The following is a 21,070-nucleotide window of genomic DNA, read 5'->3' on the forward strand; positions in this document are numbered from 1 at the left end:
AGTGAGATCTGATTCGTTTGTTATACTCCGAAATAAGCAATCCCATTTTCTTTCTATTTTTCTCTTTGGAAAGCTGACATCTATGGCAACACCGGACATATTTTGTAACTTCATATTTCATACTTCCCCAAGTGAAACGTTTCATTAGCTTCTTAAGAGTCCGATAAGTCGCAGAATGGCCACCAATGAGCTTTTCATCATCATAGTATTCAATCAGGACTCTTCGCAATGCTTTGGGGATAATAATCTTAAAGGGATTGTGAACTGAATTCGTTCTTTTCATTAATATCTTTTTATTTAGAACATATCCCGGAATCACCATTTTCCAATCTATCGATGATCGATATTGATTCAGGATCTTCTCTTTGAAGTTCTTCTATGGATTAAATCAGAGGTAATTTCCATCTGTGTGCAAGACGAGGGTTGCTATCGAGAGCCACTAAACCCAAAGGACCGTCTATTATATTGAATTCAAACGGGTCGTATACTCTTGTCAGCGTGTCAGCTATAACATTGTCGGATGACCTAACATGTTTGATTTTAAAGGAAAACTGACACAATGTTTCTACAAGAGGACCGTACCTCTATAGTCTTTTTGAATTGCTTAGAATGCAGGTAAGAGCCTTGGTATCAGTCAGGACATCGAACTCTCCGACAAAATAATGCTTAAATCGAGCAATAGCCTTAACAAGACTTATGAATTCAATTTCATAAACACTCCTATGCTTGTCTGCTTCTAACATTTTTTATTGAAAAAACAAACGGAATGTATCTGCCCGTTGCTATTTTCTTGGAACAGGCAAGCAGCTATGCTCTTCCCTGATACATCTACATGCAAAACGAAACGCTTATTTAAATCTGGGGTCTTCAAAACAACATTTTCCACCAAAATCTCTTTCAATTAGTCTGAAATCCGTTGATGTTCTGGACTCCAGACAAATTTATTCTTTGGTGATTTCAATTCGCTAAGAGGTCCCATTAATTCCTGGAACTCAGGAGCAAATGTAGCATAATAGCTAAGAACCCAAGATCTTCATGAGACCTCTCCTGTTCCACGGAAGTGGAATATTTTTGATGGCAGAGACCCTTGCCGGGTCGATTTCGATTTGATCCCCGGATATAATGTACCCTAAGCAATTATTCTTAGTTTGAAAAAACATGCACTTGTCCGGAGATATAGTTACATTGTATTCTCTAAATCTCTTTTTGATAGTAGCCTTATGCTCTTCCACTGTATCAGAAAAGATCATTACATCATCGAAATAAAATCCAACACCTTCCCCCTCCAAATCAGCGAATATTTTGTGCACCACACGTTTTAAAAGGTTAATCCCCGTTTTAATTCCAACTGGGTATATTGATATAAGCCATTCGGAGTAACAATTGTCGTGATGTCACGTTAGCTGTCATCCAAAATAATTTTAAAATATACTTTTTTTAGATCAATTTTCGTGTAGAATTTCTTACTAGGCAGTCCAGCCGGAGACGGAAAGGGATCATTGACTATTAACTCATTAGCTTTCACGTAGTTTCCAACAATTCTAAAACTGTTATTTTTATTTTTAACAAGAAAACAGCTACTATCATAGATTGAGTGGTCTACTTCAATAAAAATTCCCTGTTTAATCAATTTTTGAATTTGTTCTTCAAATTCCCTTTCTTTATTTTTGGTACCGGGAACGAATTTTATTTAAAAGGCTTATTCTCAGATAAATAAATTCTGCCTACAAAACAAATTCTGCCTAATCGAATCAATGAACGAATCTATTTCTGGATTTCGATAACTCCACGATTCCCTATCTGATTTTTCGACCTCTATATTTTCTCGGTTTTTCACCTGTTGGAATCGATTTTCATTTTCAGATTCTCAATAAATATCCTCCGATATATACTTTTTATTTTTATTCAATAGCTCGTGGAATTTTTCCGATTGTCCACCATCTACGTGTGAAGCCTCAGAAAAACTTGAAGGTAAATGGTCACTCTTTTTGAATCAGCTGAGAGAAATGGCACTACGTTCTTATTTTCAATTTGAACCTCAGCTCTAGAATTACACTCAGTCTGTTTTTCATTAGAAGTCTTCTTTTTTTCCTTCGTCTTCTTCTTCCTCGATTTATTTCTCGAATCTTTCAGTTGATTCATATTGGGATCCACTTAAGGATGATTTGTACCTGATCCAGACCGATGACATTCGTCGACCAACAATTTATGCTTAGAGTAGTTCATCTCTTCAATATTACCGACGATCGTTGAGACTATAGCTAAATCCACAGGAGTTCTATTCTGGAGTTGGTCTTGTCCACTATCTAACATCTCATGGTTTTTACAAGTGATTTCGAGATACATCTGTTCTTCATCCATCTTCCCAATCTGATTATCCACATAATTAAAGTCTCTCGATAAATCTCCATCGATTAAGTTAAGCAACCAAAGAAGCTGCGAAGTGTTAGGAGCACTCATGCTCAAAAGCTGATTTTCAATTTGCTTTAGATCGAGATCACACTGAAAATCTTTCTCAAAGAGTCCGAAGGAATATGAGTCAGCCCTAATGAAAATAGAAGCTAACCCTGATGATGAGTTCGAATCCAAGTTCTTACATCGAAATTTATCACCAGACCATCTTTGCTGACCGACAAGCTCACCAGACTTCAATCCCTTACGTAATGAATCCACAAAATCTCTATGATAGTTCAAGCGCACTCGCTTCTTCTCATCACACAATTATAATAGGTTCTTATCATAGTCCACTACACTTGACGTAGAACGAAGATACGGCATACGAAGCAAACATACGCAAGGCAAATTATCAGTAACCCGAAATATCACAGACTGGAAAAATCCGGACAAATTTATAATCATCGACACCTCTTCATTCGTAATAAAGTTCAAACTCGATGGCGCATTGACAGTTCTCTCATGAACCTTGCGAATATGTTGTTCCACCCCACAACGTTTCACTAAATCCCTGTTTATTAAGTTAAAACTGTATCCCTCATCAATACAGATATTAGTCAAAATGTTATTTATTTTTCCAACGACAAACGTTGCCACTACTCCTTCCATTTACGATGGGACGCAGAAAAATGTTTATACTCCGAAACGCAGAAAAATGTTTATACTTGAAACACAGTGTTGAGATAAAGTTTATACTGTAAGTTAAACTTGAAGTTTATATCAAAATATATGCAACAATTCTGTACCTTTCGCGAAATAAGTACGCTCAAATTTGCTGCCATCTAAGTTCACATTTATGCTTTATACATAAATACTACACATTCGTTATGCCACATGGTTACCGAAACATGAGGAAATAAAGAGCGACATTATAGATACCTGGGACTACAGTACTAGACGGCACAATTTAAAAAAAAACTAAGTTTGTCCTTTTTTCAAGATAAATGCAGAAAAAACGCTACCAACGCGAACATTACCTTGTCGCCGAAAGTTAAGAGGTCAGCGTCACGTGTTTTTCTGGTAACAACTGAAATTCGAACGCGCGCTGGCTTTTTCACTTCAATCTAAAGAAAAGCGTCTCGCAAGTGAAGCGTGGGTTGCCCGCACTACAGCTTGCGCTCAGCAGAAATATGCTTTTGCATATAAGCCAAAGGGAAATAAAATCAAATAAAAGCCACAGGCAAGCTTGCGACAGGCAAACATGCTACATGTGTAGGATTTTATGGAGTAATATGCTTTCTCTGCTCCCTTTAAATAGCAGTAGAAAAATATAAAAAAAATATATTTTTGTCTTCAGTACGTTGCTCTGATTAACATTTATGAGTTTCGTGCCATTTGGACAAATTTTAGTGTTTTCCTCCCCCGTCCTACTTTGTATTTCCAAACGGGAAATTTAATATTTTCGTGGTTTGGCTGTTTCCCAATTAGCTATCAATCCTCCAAGTTTCGTTGCAATTGCTGAGCTCCTTCTGCGCTAGACCAAAGAGACTAGCCATATGATTCTGTGGAGGAATATGCCACCTCTGCTCTCTTCAAATAGCATTAGAAAAATTTTAGAAATTATTTTTGTCTTCAGTACGTTGCTCTGATTAACATTTACGAGTTTTGTGACATTTGGACAAATTTTTAAGTGTTTTACCCCGTCCACCCATTGAATTTGCAAATAGGAAATTTAGTATTTTCGTGGTTTGGTTGCTTCCCAATGGGCTATTAATCCTGCAAGTTTCGTTCAAATCGATCAACTTCTAGGATAGACCCCATAGCCGAGGCATAGGATTCTATGGAGAAATATACCCCCTCTACTCCTTTCAAATAGCAGTAGAAAAATATTAAAAATTATTTTTGTTTTCAGTACGTTACTCTGATTAATGTTCATGAATTTTGTGCTATTTCGGTTTTCCCGCCCTCCCCCTTTTTGTTTGTAAATGGGGAGTCTAATATTTTCGTGGTTTGGATGTTGCCCAATGGGCTTTCTATCCTGCATATTTCGTTTCAACCGCTCAGCTCCTTTTAAGCTAGATCCAAGAGCCGAACCATAGGATTTTATGGAGTAATATGCCAGCACTGCTCCCTTCAAATTGCAGTAGAAAAATTTTAATTTTTTTATCTTTAATACGATACTCTGATTAGCATTTAAGACTTTTGTGCACTTGTTCAATTTTTTGATTGTTTGCCCCCGTCTCCTCTTTTCATTTGCAAATGGAAAATTTGATATTTTCGCGGTTTGGATGTTGCCAAATGGACTATTAATCCTAAGCAGATCGGGGACTTGGGTGTTTTCACGGTTGTGCATTTGCTTCAGTAATTGGAAAGGTGAGGGGATAAGATATTGTACCCTAGATGTAGTCAGACGGTTAATATATACGGATTTCATACAGTTTTATCTAAATTCGCTTACTGCAAACTTCCATATAGCTTGCTTGGCGTGTGTTTAGCTTGCAATGAGCTTAATAAAGCTTTCCATTGACGAGTTGCAGTATTAATAGCCCATTTATCAATAACCAAACAACGAAAAAAATAAATTTCCATTTGCAAATAAGAAGGAAGGGCGGGGTGCAAATCCAAAAAAAAATGTACAATAGCACAGAACTCATAAATATGAACCAGGCTAACATACTGAAGACAGAAATCATTTTTAAAATTTTTCTACTGCTCTTTGAACGGAGCAGGGGGGGGTAGCAATGTTCCTCTATAGAATCCTACGGTTCGCTTTTGGGTCAAGCCTAGAAGGAGCTGAGCGATTGGAACTAAGCTTGTAGTATTACTTGACCTTTGAGCATCAACAAAACCACGAAAAAATATTAATTTCCCATTGGCAAATACAAAGGTTGGACGTTCGACAAGACTCTAAAAAATGTCCAAATGGCAAAAAAGTAATCAATGTTAGTCACAGTAAAGTACTGAAGACAGAAATACTTTTTGATTTTTTTTACTGCTATATGAATGGAGCAGAGGGGGCCTATTCATTAACATAATGCTAGTGGCGCAGTGGCGCAGATGCCCAGGCTGTATATCCATAGATTAATGTACTCCGCATGAAGGTTTTATATGTATTGAGAACGGTATGTGCCATTAATCCCCAGGTTGTGCCCACTAATCGTTTAAGAAGATTAAGTCGATTTTGCGCTTGACCTATGAGTTTGGTGATATGTGGAGTCCAGGTAAGTTGAGTGTCAAAAATGACACCGAGATACGTAATAGTAATTGAAATTGAAATAGGCGTAAGATCAACCTGAAGTCGAAGTAGATTCGGGTTTCGATGTACTCGTGAACGGCGTCGACGTGATAAGAAAACTATGGTTTGTGTTTTGGAAGAGTTAATATTTAACCTCCAAACATGACACCATCGCACAAATGCATCAATGGCTACTTGCATGGTTTTATTAAGAGATTGCACGGTGCTGCCAGATGTGAAAAAAGCAGTGTCGTCAGCAAACTGAAATATTGTGGTGTTATTAGGAATAACAAGATCAGCGACGTACAGTAAGTATAATAAAGATACAATGATGAGCCTTGTGGTTCACCAGATTACAGCAAGTTAGGATGAGATAGCTTTCCATTGATTGAGATATAAGCTAGTCGTCCTATTAAGAAGAAGTGTATGAAGCGGATGTACGAAGTTGGCAGAAGATAGTTACGAAGTTTATGTAGTAAGCCAGGGTGCCAAACTTTGTCAAAAGCCTTTTCCAAATTAAATGTTACAAATCTAGAAGGAAAACCTGTATTATATTGATTGTAAATAGCTGTGGTGAGACGGAATAATTGATCTTGAGTACTAAAATTTGGTCGAAATCCAGCTTGGTGTATAGGAATAGAAAATTATGTGAGTGAAGATGGTCGTGCATGCGACGGACAAGGATTCTTTCCAAGATTTTGCAGAGCCAACTAGTGAGGTGAATAGGACAATAGGATGTGACTTCGGATGGAGATTTCTTTGGTTTAGGAAAGAGAAGCACTTTTGAGTATTTCCAGTCGAGTGGAATATACCCAGTTCGCAGAATAAAGGTATGAATGATGCTAAGAAAGAATAGAGAAGAGTGAGGCGCTTGTCTGATGAGTACATATGTAACATAGGCAAATCCTGGTGCAGTATTCCGTTTACCTTTAAGTGTATTATTAATAGTTTCGGGTTGAATTGGCATGGTTTAGAGGATTATTTGGTTCTAAATCATGATCAGCAGATGGACGAAAAAAGGAGAAGCTGCATCGGTATGTCGGTTTATAGTTGATTGCAAGCGATGTGGTGTATGCCAACCGGGTAGAGGTGTAAAAATATTTTGAAAATAGGAAGCAAAAATATTAGCCTTTTCTGCATCCGTAAGGACTGCTTGATGATTATGAACAATGGGGTAAGGCGTACGAGAAACTCTACCTTTTAATTGATGGAACTTGCGCCAATATTTTGGAGGATGTGTTTCATTAGCTAGTGTGTTTGCAAGTTTGAATCCAGTGGCGTCTCGTGAACGCAATGATATAATTATGAGTGATCCTCGGGTACTACTGGCGATGAAGCCGAAGCGCTTCAAGGTTACCCGTAGCGAGATATTCACAGAAAGCTCTTCGGGATGCTGAAATAAATGGTAAATATTGCGGAGGTAACTTAGGTTTGTGTAGCTGATCTTCGATTATTGGAATAGAACGTTGTTCTGCGTCTTGAAGGGCTGTAGTAAGTCCAGTGATTGTTCGATCGAGTTCGTATTGCGTACTAGGCATTGTGAACGTAGTTACGGCAGTGTCTAAATCGGTGCGATATTATTCCCAATTTGCCCTTTTGTAGCAGTAGACCTTCTGAGGAGGAGGCTTTGGCTGAGTGTTGGGAAAACAATGAAGTTCGACTTTGATGGGAACATGCGTGGATGTTCTGTAGTGAAGTAGTGAAGAAACGGAGTAGATCTTCAACAGTAACTGGATGGCGTAATGAATTTGCTGGTGGAATTGGTGCATCGACTGAACGTATGGGGATAACGAGTTCAGGCTTAGCTGGATCAGGCTGAGGCTTAGCTTTACATTTATAGCTGTACGTTGGGTGACGTTCAGAACAGCGATCACAACGTGGTGGTTCTTCAAGGTTTGGACAGTTTTTTAGGATGTTCGCGGGAACAATAGCCACATTTGGTGTTGTTTCTGCATTCAGCTGTTGGGTGTGAATTATACTGTTGACATTTCTCGCAGCGAACAGGCAGAGGTGCTGGCGTGTGGAAGGGCTCAACCTTATATTTGCGTCTATAGATATATTCGCCCTTGGATAGAAGTTGATCAATCAGCTGTTGTTGATTAGTCAGCACTCGTACGAGATAAGTTGGTCCCTGGTTGTTCTTGATCCTAATACAACGCTTTATAGGTAGCCCTTCCTGATGGAGTTTGGTAAGAATTTCGCCATCAGTAAAATCAGATTCTACATCACGAATAACTACAGACAGCATAGGAGGTCGTTGTGAGATATGCCAATTCTATAACTCACATCACACTTCTCAATGTCCGAATACACCCAAATGTGGTTTCTTCTCCAGACCTCACGCTACCAAAACATGCACAAATCTTACTCAACCTCCCCTCTGCATAACCTGTGGTTCTAATCACCCCACCTATAGCTACAAATGCAAAGCCCGACCAACCGCCGAACATTTCAAGCCGGAACTTGTTGTTCGTTTCCGTCCTCACGGGACTCGAGATACCACTTTTCCTCCTCCATCATCCGTATATCAACCAATCACCATCAATCAATTCTTTTGTTTCATCACTGTTACTCTTCAGAATATCCATCCTTTCCTTCGTCATCACATCTTACAACAGGTTCAACAGACAGCAAAACCCATCCTTGACGTCGACTTTCAAACCACATATTCTGGTCCTACTGTTTATGTTCACTCCGATGTGCTCCAAACAGCAATGTGAATCTTTTCAATATCTCACATAAACTAACTTTCGCTGTAACTTTCATCATGGAACTGAACTTTCTGTTTTTGAACATTCGTTCCCTATCACAACATCAACCTTTTTTTGAGCAACTACTCCGGGAAGAACATGTTACTGCGTTTCTTTTAAACCAAACGTATCTGACACCGCGCCTCCATACACGTATCTCTGGTTATCATTTAATTCTACATCATAATGCTCTTCCAGCACGTCGTGCTAATGATGGAGTCACTGTTGCTACTCTGTATGTTCGTCCCGGTCATCCCATTCCGTAAGACTTCTTTGACTACATCTCTTCTCATTTCTGCTCTTTCATTATTATTGCCGATCTGAACTTCCTTAGCCGCTCAGCCCACCGGAAACTAGAGTTTCAAACATATATCACTACTCACACTACTGGGTTCATTCATACTCTTCCCAAACCAACTCGTCCCGAAAGTAACCCCACCCCGGACATGGTAATAACATCCGCCAATCTCTCCCCACGCTGTGTGATCACGGTTTTGGACCCCCTTGGGAGCGACCATGATCAGGTAAAACTTATCCCTCTCCGGCAATCCGTTCTAATACAGTCTTTTCCAGTTCGTACCACTCATCGTTTCGACAAAGCTGACTGGGTTCGTTACCGCTCCTACATCTCTGAAAACCTCTGTGATGATTCGCCTCGAACTACACAAATAGAACTCTAAACGACTCTTGGCACTGTCACCAACACCATTCACTCAGGGTCGCAGAAATACATCCCACAATCTGTAATAAAACCACACCAACCACCACTCCTACACCACTATCTCTCGCTCATCACACACTAACTATATCGAGATTTTACCCGTACAGGAAATCCTGAATCCCTTCGCCTCCACCGCAGTACCAACGTACAGTCCATAATTATCTCGTGGTTTACAAGCGCCGCAGCTAATTTAAAACGTGCAACTCTTGCTGATACCTCTCATTCCACCAAGTTCTGGAAGCGTTTCCATCAACTCACCGGCAAAAGTACCCGTACCCCCTTCCAGTTCTCTAAACAGTCCACTCACTGTCCCCATCACTGTCCCGGAAATCTGTCAAACCGTCTCTCGAAAAAAAAGAACACTGCCCCCGGCATAGATAAAATCACATATCGTCATAAAAAGGAAGGTCCTTATATCTTACATTACTTCCTTTCCGTTATTTTTACCTTCATCCTTCGCACTCGCTTTTATCCCATACCCTGGAAAACCTCTACCACATTAATGTTTCTTAAACCCAACAAACCAACACACTCAGTTTTCTCTTATCGCCCCATCCAACTCACAATAGTATTTAGCAAAATGCTTGAATGTTTCCTTGTCACCCGTCTCCACATCCATCTCCCTGCTTATAATTTACTCCCTCTCCATCAAGCTGGTTTCCTCCCTTCCTTTAGTATATCAGATCAATTTCTCCGCCTCACTACTTTCATCAACAACCCGTTCAAAACTTCCAAACCATCCTGTCTTCTGTTATTTGATCTCGAAAAAGCTTTCGACAAGGTATGGCATCTGGGCCTCCTCTATAAACTCTTTCACTTCAATCTACCCTATTGTTACATTCGTCTTATCTATCCCTTTCTAACCTGTCGCCTTAGCTACGTATCCATTAACTATCATCTATCTCATCCCATTTTCCTTCACTCAGTTGTTCCACAAGGCTCGGCTCTCTAACCCCTTCTCTATCGTTTTTATGTAGCAGATTTTCCTATTCCACCCATCCCATGTCTCCCTTTTCAATATACTGATGACACTGCCTTTCTTGCTACAGGAAATACGCCCCCAACCCGCCATCGATTCCCTTCTTTCTTGGTGCGACTTACCATCAATGCCACAAAAACTCGTGCGATCATCTTCTTAGCACCTGGCCAACGATACGGTGTCTATCGTAATCCCGCCAATCTCCATCTTCACATTTCGCACACTCCTATTACCATCAGTCAAACAATCACCTACTCAGGCGTTATTTTTGATCAACACCTCAAATGGACTCCCTACCTCAAGTATATCTGACAAAAGGCCTATTCTCGCCTTAATCTTCTTCGTCGCCTGACCACGTGGGGTGTTTCTGCTACCACACTTCTTAATACCTATAAAGCTTTCCTCCGACCAGTCCTCATTTATGGCTTTACAGCTTGGGTCGATGCTCCTCCCACCTTCTACAAAAGACTTCAAATTCTGTAACGCCATGCACTCCGGCTTGCTTTTCGAATCCGTCTTCCTAGCCCCGCCCGTGATTTATACGCCCGTACATTATTTCCCCATATTCTCTATCATCTTGAAACTCTCCGCTTACGATACATCTCTCAACGCTTCCAGAACCACCATCCGCTTCTCTTAGACACTATGCGCTTCGACGCCACCTTTCGTAAAAAGACATTACTTCGCCATACTCCCTTATCTTTACTCTTCACTCTCTACTCCTACTCCCTACCGCCAAATAGTTTTCAACTTCCTCTCGTAGCCGATTTCATCACGCATCTTGATTCATCTTTCATTTTTCCATCTACTACACAGTAGTCCTACTGTTTCACTAGGCCTCCCACTGTCTACATCACGATCTAGAGTAGCCCTGGATCAGAAGATAACATGCATGTGTCTACTCTAACCATCTCCCTGTTGTTGTGATGTCTACTCCACCTTATTCTCATCTCATCCCATCCTAATTGAATGATTATGGTCAAAGGCCATAGTGTCCTTGCAGCCCAAAGTCAGTCCCGTTGCTGCAAATTGATGTTTCCCTCCACATTGTATTTTATTTTTATTTTATATGGAAGTAAAGAAATAAATAAAAAATGGGTTCTAACCATCCACCATTTACCTATCTCCGTTCAGTTTTCCTTTCCTCCCTCATCCTTCAATAAAGGGTGTGGCCCTTTGGGTGGATGCTAGTCGTCATCGGCTAGCAAAACAAAAAAAAAAAAAAAAAAGAGTTGCTTGCCACAATTAAACCGTTACTGTTATGCTTATTTTGATGTTTTGCAGAAGCAGATCGGAGACATGGGTGTTTTCACGGTTGTGCATTTGCTTCAGTAATTGGGAAGGTGAGGGGATAAGATATTGTACCCTAGATGTAGTCAGACGGTTAATATATACGGATTTCATACTGTTTTATCTACATTCATTTACTGCAAGCTTCCATATAGCTTGTTTGGCGTGTGTTTAGCTTGCAATATGCTTAATAAAACTTGCCATTGATGAGTTACGCTGATACTTGGCTTGCGTTTGAGATAATTTGACTTGTGTTTCAATGTGAAGACAAGGTTGCCGCAAGCCCTGCCCAGATGTAACTAACTAGTTTGCAACAAGCTAATTGGCTTGCATAGTAGAGCTTGCGGCAAGCTTATTGACCTGCAAAAGCAAGTTTGTGGCAACTTGTAGCAAGTTTAAATTGCTTTCAGGGTATGGCTTGGCTCTTGGGTCTAGTTTAAAAGGTGCTGCGCGATTGGAACGAAATTTGCAGGTTTAATAACCCATTGTGGAACATCCAAACCGCGAAAAAAATAAATTTTCCATTTGCAAATAAAAAGGAGGGGCGGGGTGCAAAACCATAAAAAATTGTACAATAGCACACAACTCATAAATATTAATCAGAGTAACGTACTGAAGACAGAAATAATTCTTGAAATTTTTCTACTGCTATTTGAAGAGAGCAGAGGGGGCATATTTCTCCGTAAAATCCTATGCTTCGGCTCTTGGGTCTAGCCTAGAAAGAGCTGAGAGATTGGAAGGAAACTTGCAGGATTAATAGGCCATTGGGCAACATCCAAACCGCGAAAATATTAAATTTTCCAGTTGCAAATAGAAAGGGGGACGGGGTGCAAAACCATAAATATTGTCCTAATGGCACAAAACTCATAAATGTTAATCAGAATGACGTACTGAAGACAGAAATATTTTTTTGGAACTTTTCTCCTTCTATTTGAAGGGAGCACTGTGGTCATATTCCTCTATAGAATCGTATGGTTCGGCTCTTGGTTCTAAGCTAGAAGGAGTTGAACTACTGGAACGAAACTTGCAGGATTTATATTCCATCAGACAGCAATACAAGTGCGAAAAATTTAAATTTTCCATTTGCAGATTCAAATGAGGATGGGTTGCAAAAGCCCTTAAAAAATTTCAAATGGCACATAACTCATAAATATTTGTCAGAGTGACGTACTGAAGACATATTTTTTTTTTTGGAATTCTCTTCTCTGGTATTTGGAGGGAGCAGAGGGTGCATATCCTGTTAAAAATAATGCTGTTGGTCGGTCTTGATTTTAGCCTAGATGGATTTACTCGGCTGAATAAAGCTTGTATAATTGATAAGGCTTTGGCCTTTTAGTAGAGTAATAATAATTCTGGATATTCATGTTCCCTTTTGCACATTCGAAAATGGGACGAGGCACATTAGAAATCTTTAAAAATATTTGTTAAAGCTACAAAATTTCAAAATTTACTGAGGTGCTGAGAATCAATTAAAAAATTCTTTTAATCCCTGTTTGTTTTGTTCAGTTGCATTATAGTTAGACATATACACCGGTATACATTTATTATTTGTCTTTTGGTTTAGCCTATAATGACTGCTATGGGTAGAAATAAACTCAGAATATCAATGTCTTTATTTTTTTGATTCAAGAGAGAAGAATAACATTTTCTGTTACACTTACGAGTAGATTCATATGTATACTTTCTATAAATTATCCCAATTTGATAATTTTTTGCAAAATTTAACTCCTTGATGTCCTAAAAGTAAAAATTATTTTTACCTTCTTTGGCTTCCCTTTTTGCGAGAGGGGAGCTTGTTTATGTCAGAGTAAAAGAAGATGACCCTGCTTGCTTACTTTTGTACTTCTTTTTGTGAGATGAGGAGGCACATTTCCACTTCTTGCTCATTAGTTTCAGGATAATATACATAGGTTCAACATTCGTGCAACGTTACCACATGAGCAGAAAGTTTTCTTCATCTTGCTCCAAAATTTTCAAGGAATGACTCGACATATCACTGCGGAGTTTTCGTCTGAAGCGGAGTATGTAATCTCTTTACCCAATGTGCTGTTACGTTGGACATGTGCAATTTTCCATTAATTATTTTCCATACACTACCTTAACTGAGTCCATTGTGCTATATAGTGTTGTGGATGGATTATCATTCGTTGATCTTCCAGGATAAGCTCTTCGAGTTTCCTCAATGCAGCGGCTGTGCCGGTTGTTGATAGGCGTCGAGTCCTTGGTTCATTTGTAAGGGGCCTGTGGCCTGTTCTGAAATTCTTGCCCTCTCATGACAGTCTCGGAGAATAGACAATCAATACCATAGTTAAAATTAATTCATCATGAATTTTCTGGACGATAGAATCATTCAAATTCACAAAGTTAATAAAGCTACAAGTTTTTGTCTTCCTTGGTTTCACTTTACTGACAACTAGCATTAGGTGTATAGAAAGTAAATATCATACGTGAATAATTTTCGCATGTTACATGCAAGATTTAATGTCTACACAGGCCGAGTTACATCAAAATCTCACAATAATTTCTGGGAGATAATTAAAATTTTCTCACATTGTGTATCAATGTAAGTCGATCAACGCAAGGTTTTATATAATGGAATTAGTAGCAAACTGGAGTGATCCGAGTTTGTATGGAATTTATTTTGGGATATTGGACCAAAGATAAAAGAACCTCTAATACAACAACATTTGCAAACTTTTTTCTATCTTACTCGTTAGAATAATCGTCATTTATCCATACTTACACTGAATTTATATGATGCATATATGTAGAAAACTGTGAATAAAATTCAAGAAATAAAACCTCTTTTTTGTAATGTAGAAGGAGTCAGAAAATTAATGTAACGAACAAATTTTAAAGTAAAAAAGTTTCTAAGAAACTTGTGTGCATATACGTATGATTTTTATGAGTGTGTATATGTGTGTGAAGAGGAAACTCGAAAACTTTGAAAGTTTTGATCTTGATATAATTTCGTTTTCACTTTCTATAAATAGTTGATTTGGAATTTAGAGTCTCCTTCAACACCTAGGCTATATGAGATGTTGATCTACAGTTTAGAGCGGAATCCGAACCAACGGAATGCTTTCAAATTTCAAAATTATATAGCCGGAAATTAAACCCGAGATCCTATACCAAAGCCGCACATGCTAACTACTAGTCTAGTGGGTAGAGTGTCTTTTAAATTTTTATTTGGGTTTATTATCATACACTACAACTAAAAGTAGAATTTATTTATTTTAGAAATCCATGTGAGATGTACAGAAGTGAACAATTGAGTGTTCATTCGCAAGATAGCAAAAGATATAAATGAGAATTGACATAGAATCTTGTTTCTAAGTACATAGACGTCACGATACATGAACTAAATAAATTTCAGATTGAAATACTTACTCAGTGACTTCTCGAGGGTGATGACAGGAATTATGTATTTCATTGAAATGGGAATGATTTCAGTTTTCTTAAAATTTTGAACTGCAGCAATCTATGTGTGTAACGGAGGGTTAATTTATACGTACGGCCTACACCATAACTTGGAACTTTCCCTGGTAGGGCAAGCATTAATATTTGGGCCCCTAGACAAATGTAATGTTGGACCTCTGCTGAAAAATATAAAATGAGAAGTTAGGGTGCCCTAGAATTTAAAACGTTAATATTAATTTTTATCATTTTTTAAAATTCCAGTCGATTTTTTCTAAAATACTACGTAGATGACATTTGTGCTTCGTCGTTGGTTTGTTTAGATGGTGAGACAGTAGTAGCTGAAATTATTTTGATTTCTTTTGGAATTGTAAGGTGTGTACAATCCATGCTTCACTCATTGAGTTTATGATTTCACACCTAAGTATACTATACATTTTTCTGAAATCAACCCAGATCACATGTTCGTTTGATTTAAGAGCTTTTTCAGCAGCGAAGCTATATGAAACTTATTTGTTGGATCTACAGCTTAATATGAGATCCGACTCAAATTCGCACCCACCGGAAATCAAACCTGGGTCTCCTGCCATCACTTGAAGAAAATGCACACACGACTGTTCAAAGTACGGATTATAATTTTATTATACGTACGTAGAACGATGCAAAAGGGGACAAGGGTCAAACGCTACCTCAAGAGATGTTGTATTCTCATGTAAGTCAAGCAGTCTAATATAGTATCATTTTCGGTGTGCATAAAGTACATAACACCAAAAATATCATAGGCCTCCCGTGGTCCCCTCTGTTAAGAATTTGAAATTGGCGTCGTCACTGCGTATACGGGATGTAGGGGTGAGCTCGTAATACACACATTTTCTGAGTTTTCTAAAGATAAAAGATATTATGTTGCTCACAGGACCACAAATTCTTTTAAGTAGAGCAGGAGAATTAAAAGTGGAAGTATATTATTAATTTTATATAAAGAAGGAACACTAAATCATTCTTGTGAAATGAACAAATAATGTGGGGACGTAATATGGAAATCTTGAGTTTAGAATATGAACATGAAGAAGGGTATATGCTTATGTGAAAAGTGACATTGTTAGAGAAAGAATTGAACGAAACGCAATAGAAAACCTAAGATCACAATTCTTAATGTATTACTAAACTAAACATTTTTAACATATCTCCTACTCAAACCTGGCATTGTTAATTACAAAAAATAACATTACCAGCACTCAAAACTTATTAAAAATAATCACATTTTAAACCTTGAAATATATAATTTAGCCTGACTAAAATATTAGCAGTTGGACAAACCTGCATTAATCTAACATTTGTGTCTATGGTTATGTACTTATGGCAAATAAGGAAATGACAGAAGATATATTTTTTTAAAAAGTATTTTTGTTTTTCATGAAAGACTAAGATTTCGCGACACTTAGTTCATAAAGAGTTTAAATAATACATTGTTGCAACAATTGCAAGTTTCTTGTTAGTTATTGTTTTAATAATTGAAAGCGCAGTATCACTTACTGCGTTTGTATCTCTAACGTTTATTATTGTCGAGATTTACCCACTGCTTTCACCTTTGCTATTATTTCTTTCCGACAAGCTGAAGCTGTATTGTTGTTAGTTTAATATTAACTCTTGAAAGAGTAAGAAGTCAGACAATTGGGCTCGATAAATTCGTAAGCATATGGATCCTATGGATATAATACAGCCTGGAAGGCTGAATTCGTTTAATTTAGGTGCATACGTGGGAACAAGATTTAATGAGAATCAGGGTGCTGTAGCTATCTCCCAACGCCTTCGTTTATTTCAATTGTATGGCATCGTTCCTTCTGAGGAAAGACTCAATGTCGACCTTGTGACGTTTCCACGCTGTGGCAACGATCTTGGAATTGTAAGGCGAAGGTTTCGAGGTATTGGATGGAGATTTTCTTGTACGAACTGGGCCTTAAAAGTGAAACTAACCAAGAACACTTTTCTACAGAACGTGTGCATCAATAAAGAATTAGGATGTGATGTTCTAGTAAAATTTGCCTATTTATGAATGGTAAAAAGACCTTTGTGTAATATTCAGGAAGAGTGTGGCATTGGAAGGGAAACAGCAATATCCTGGTCATCATATTTTAAGGATGTCACACAAACGATTGCTTGGCACGATTTTTTACCAATCGGAGGTGGAAATGATGTTGTTGCAGTTTATGAAACACGCCTTTTTAAGAGGAAGAATAACGTAGGAAGGGGACAAATGTGGCAGCATTTTTGGTTATTTGGTGGAATAAGTAGAACTTCAGAGCTCGTCATTGCAGTCCTCTTTCCTGATAGGTCAGCTGAAACCCTACCAATAATGCAGAATTATATAGATAATGACAGTTTAATTGTATCGGATCAATGACCAGCATATAATAATTGTGGCGCTGCATTTGGAGAGCATCTCACAGTGAACCACACTACAATTTTTTTTTGATCCACCTGAAGATGAAGATCCACCATGGGTTTCAGCTTGTCGATTCGATTATGCTTGCTTGGACAATAAGTGGAATGGTCCTTTCCCAAGGCAAGGGGTCCAACCATTTCGGGCCCATACTCAAAATATAGAACGAGTTTGGAGAGAGCTGAAGACCATTCTCAGTACTTGCAACCAAATTGCCGTTATTGAGTCGTACATAGAGGAATGGATATACAGGCAAAATATTTTGGATAGAATAGATACTCTTGAAGGGAAGAATTCCAGATTACTGCGTGACATTGGTAGAGCCTATCCTGCTGTAGGGAAGAATCCTGTCTTCGAATATACTTCAATGTGATTGTCACGAATGTATGTAATGTATAGTATAGCCTATGCTAATGGCTTTTCTCTTCCGATTATTATAATTAAATATTTTTGTTGTTTTCATTATCATCATCGAACATAATTTACTATTTTCTTTTAATTGTTCAATATTTGTTTATTTCAGCTATTGCTATTTAGTGTGTTACTGATTTACACAGGCTAATTCATATCTTATGATTTGTTGATTTTAATTTGTTTTAAGTTTTTTATTGCATTATAGCATTAAATATATACATAAATATTTTGTATAGCTATTTTGGTCTGTAGTTCTTCATATATATTCTAATATTATATTTAGTTAGTTCACAAGATTGTTTTGTATATTTCTGGAGAGATTTCCTTTTCTTCCTTCAAATTATAATTTGGGTACCTTAATTTTACTAACTTATGATGTATAACTAACTCTTTGTTTGTGTGTGATTATTGAGATTATTTAACTGTCCTTTTATATACAGTCCCTTAAGATTATTTTTAATTTACATGTTTGTTCTTTAGTAGGTGTAGTAGAAGTATTTCATACCGTATTTCCAGTTTTCTTTATACATGAGATATTTATCGCCTTTGGCATTCAGAAGATAAGCAGACCTTTACTACCGTGGATTACTTAATGTTTCCGAGTCCGAAAACAAACAAAGAAACAAAAAAGTTTCATAGTATTCTCGTTCCCAAAAGAAGTATTTATTTACTTCTACAATAATTCAATGACCCACGATTTTGTCTTTTGGGCTAAAGGAGACACGTCAAAAGGGTCATTGTCTGAGTCGGCCACAGTGTTGCCAGCCTTCCAATATCAGGAAATAATAAATAGGGAAAATTGAATGTATTATAGGGAAAATTTACAGCTATTCCTGTCATAGAAACAACTCCAATGCAATGTATACCATTTTATTATCCACTATATTGTTCTTGACATATGATATGAACTACATCCTTACACAATCTTCTATAAATAGTTTAACCCTTATCCGGACAAGACATTTTTGTAACGTAAACGGGCAACCGGGGCCTGTGAGGCCCAGTATATATTTTAAGTGCAGAATACACAAAATCAATGCCTATTGTTACTTACTGTTTAGACTAGCCTAGAATGTAGTCTAGAATGTACAGGTATATATTTTTTTAAGTAGCAAAAATTCGTGTCACGCTTTTGTAAGCCAAGCAGAATAGCAAATCCGGTCCAGACATTTTTGTAACGTAAACGGGCAACCGGGGCTTGTCAGTCCCAGTATATATTTTAAGTGCAGAACACTCAAATTCAATGTCTGTTGCCGCATACTGTTCCGACTAAAGGTTACAATAGTCATGTGTTCAATATATAATTATGTGACAATTTGATCTAATATTTGACAGGAATTTCACTAAAGTTATACGGGGTCTCCTAGGCCTCGGTTGCCCGGTTACGTCAGGAAAAGATTTTCAAATTAAAATAAACATTAGCTTTACCAACTCGATATGTTCATGATTTTAACTTCGACGAAAGATAGAAGAATTCAGTATTTTATGTCTTCGGAATATGTATGGTTGTTGAGAAATTTTAGAAAAATGAAGCTACTGGGCCTGGGAGGCTCCGATTGCCCGGATAAGGGTTAAAGTTGTCGAATTTAAACTGAGTAAAAATCACGTATCTATGGGAGCATTTCCTCAGAATCAAATCCCCTATCAACTTGTATGGTTATAAACATTTCATCCTAAATCACCTTGTATAAAATTCCAAAGAAACGTTTTTCTTTATATGTACAAAATTAATAATTACAGACGTTTAACTTATTTAAATTATAGTTCTTTAAATAAAATGTTCAGACCAAAATTTAGTTTTGATGAAGAGCTAACTCCGACTAAAGAGGAAAAGAGTGGTAGCACCAAACAAAAGATGAAACACAATCAAGCTAAGAAGTGATGGAAACATGAAAAGGGAATGTGCAAAAGGTAGCTTTAGCAGGTGATGACATCGACTCGAAATGGGAAGCTGAAAGCAGGGACTACAAAAGCTCCCGACGAGCACATGGAAAGAGAAACAATAACCCTATGTAAACCCTGGACAACATCTGAGATATTGGAAATGATGGAGCAAAGAAGACAGTTCAAGATAACAAACAAAGAAAAGGAATATAGAAGGTGCAGAAATCTCATCAACAGAGAAGTAAAGAAGGCCAGATAAAACTGGATAAACAACTTGCGCCAAGAAATTGAGGAAAATATAGTCAAAGGCAATACAGAAACGGCATATAGAAAGGTTAGAAATCAGTTTGTTGAGAAACGAAACGCACAGACATGATCATAGACAAGGACTGGACATCGCTAATAGAAAAGATGCAGATAACAAGAAGATGGAAGGAATACATTGAAGAACTTTACAAATGAGATAGAGTGAACGAAGAAGAGATAGAGTAGGATGAAGACATCAATGGAAATGAAAAAGGAACATCAATCTTAAAGTGTGAATTGGGACAATGCTTTGGAGAAAATGGAACATGGTAAAGCCCCAGGAATAGATGAAGTACGAACGGAAGTGATTAAGAATCTCGGAATAGCAACAAAGAAGAAACTATTTAATCTTATTAATGAAACGTACATCTCTGGAAAATACCAAGAAACTTCCAGAAAAGCATATTGGTACCTACCCCGAAGCGAATAGGTGCACAGAAATGCGAAGAACACAGAACGTTAAGTTTGCTTTCCCATGCCTCAAAAATGCTGTGAAAAATTATCGCACAATGAATAGAAGGGAAAAGTCGAAGAACGGCTATCGGATGACCAGTTTAGATTCAGGAGGAAAAGGGGAACAAGTTAAGCAATACTTAGTCTATGGTTGATCATGGAATAGCACATCAGAATAAACAATCCAATTGTGATAGCATTTGTAGATACATAGAAAGCTTTTGACAATGCAGATTGGAGCATCATGTTCAAGGAGTTCAAGAATCTGAAACTGGATTACAGAAACAGAAGAACAATATACATACTTTATAGGAACCAGACAGCTGTTATAGGAAGAGATCAAAAAAAAGCAAGAATAAGTAAAGGATTAAGGCAAGGATGTGAACTTTCACCTCTCCTGTTCAACGCCTATAATAATACAGGCCATAAAAGAATTCTTTGATAAAAACGAGAAAGTGTAAAAATAAATGGTCAGGTTTTCAGCACAATAAGGTTTGCTGATAACACAGCATTGATAGCGGAGAACGAAAATGATTTGCAGGAAGCACTTTCAACCCTGAACCACCAAGTGAGAAAACATGAAAAACGAAGATAAATAAGAAGAGAACCTAGTAGATAAAGTGGTAAAGTGCAAAAGAACAGGACAGGAAGGGGTAAATATATAGCTAGATGGTGAGATAATCGAAGACTTTAAGACGTTTCCCTATTTAGGAAGTCTAATATCCTTGGACGGAAGAAGTGAAAAAGACGTAAGTTGTAGAATAGCACAGGCTAAACAAGCATTCAA

Source organism: Thermobia domestica, chromosome 3 (genome assembly GCF_964235325.1).
Source record: "Thermobia domestica chromosome 3, izTheDome1.hap1.1, whole genome shotgun sequence".
Taxonomy (NCBI): domain Eukaryota; kingdom Metazoa; phylum Arthropoda; class Insecta; order Zygentoma; family Lepismatidae; genus Thermobia; species Thermobia domestica.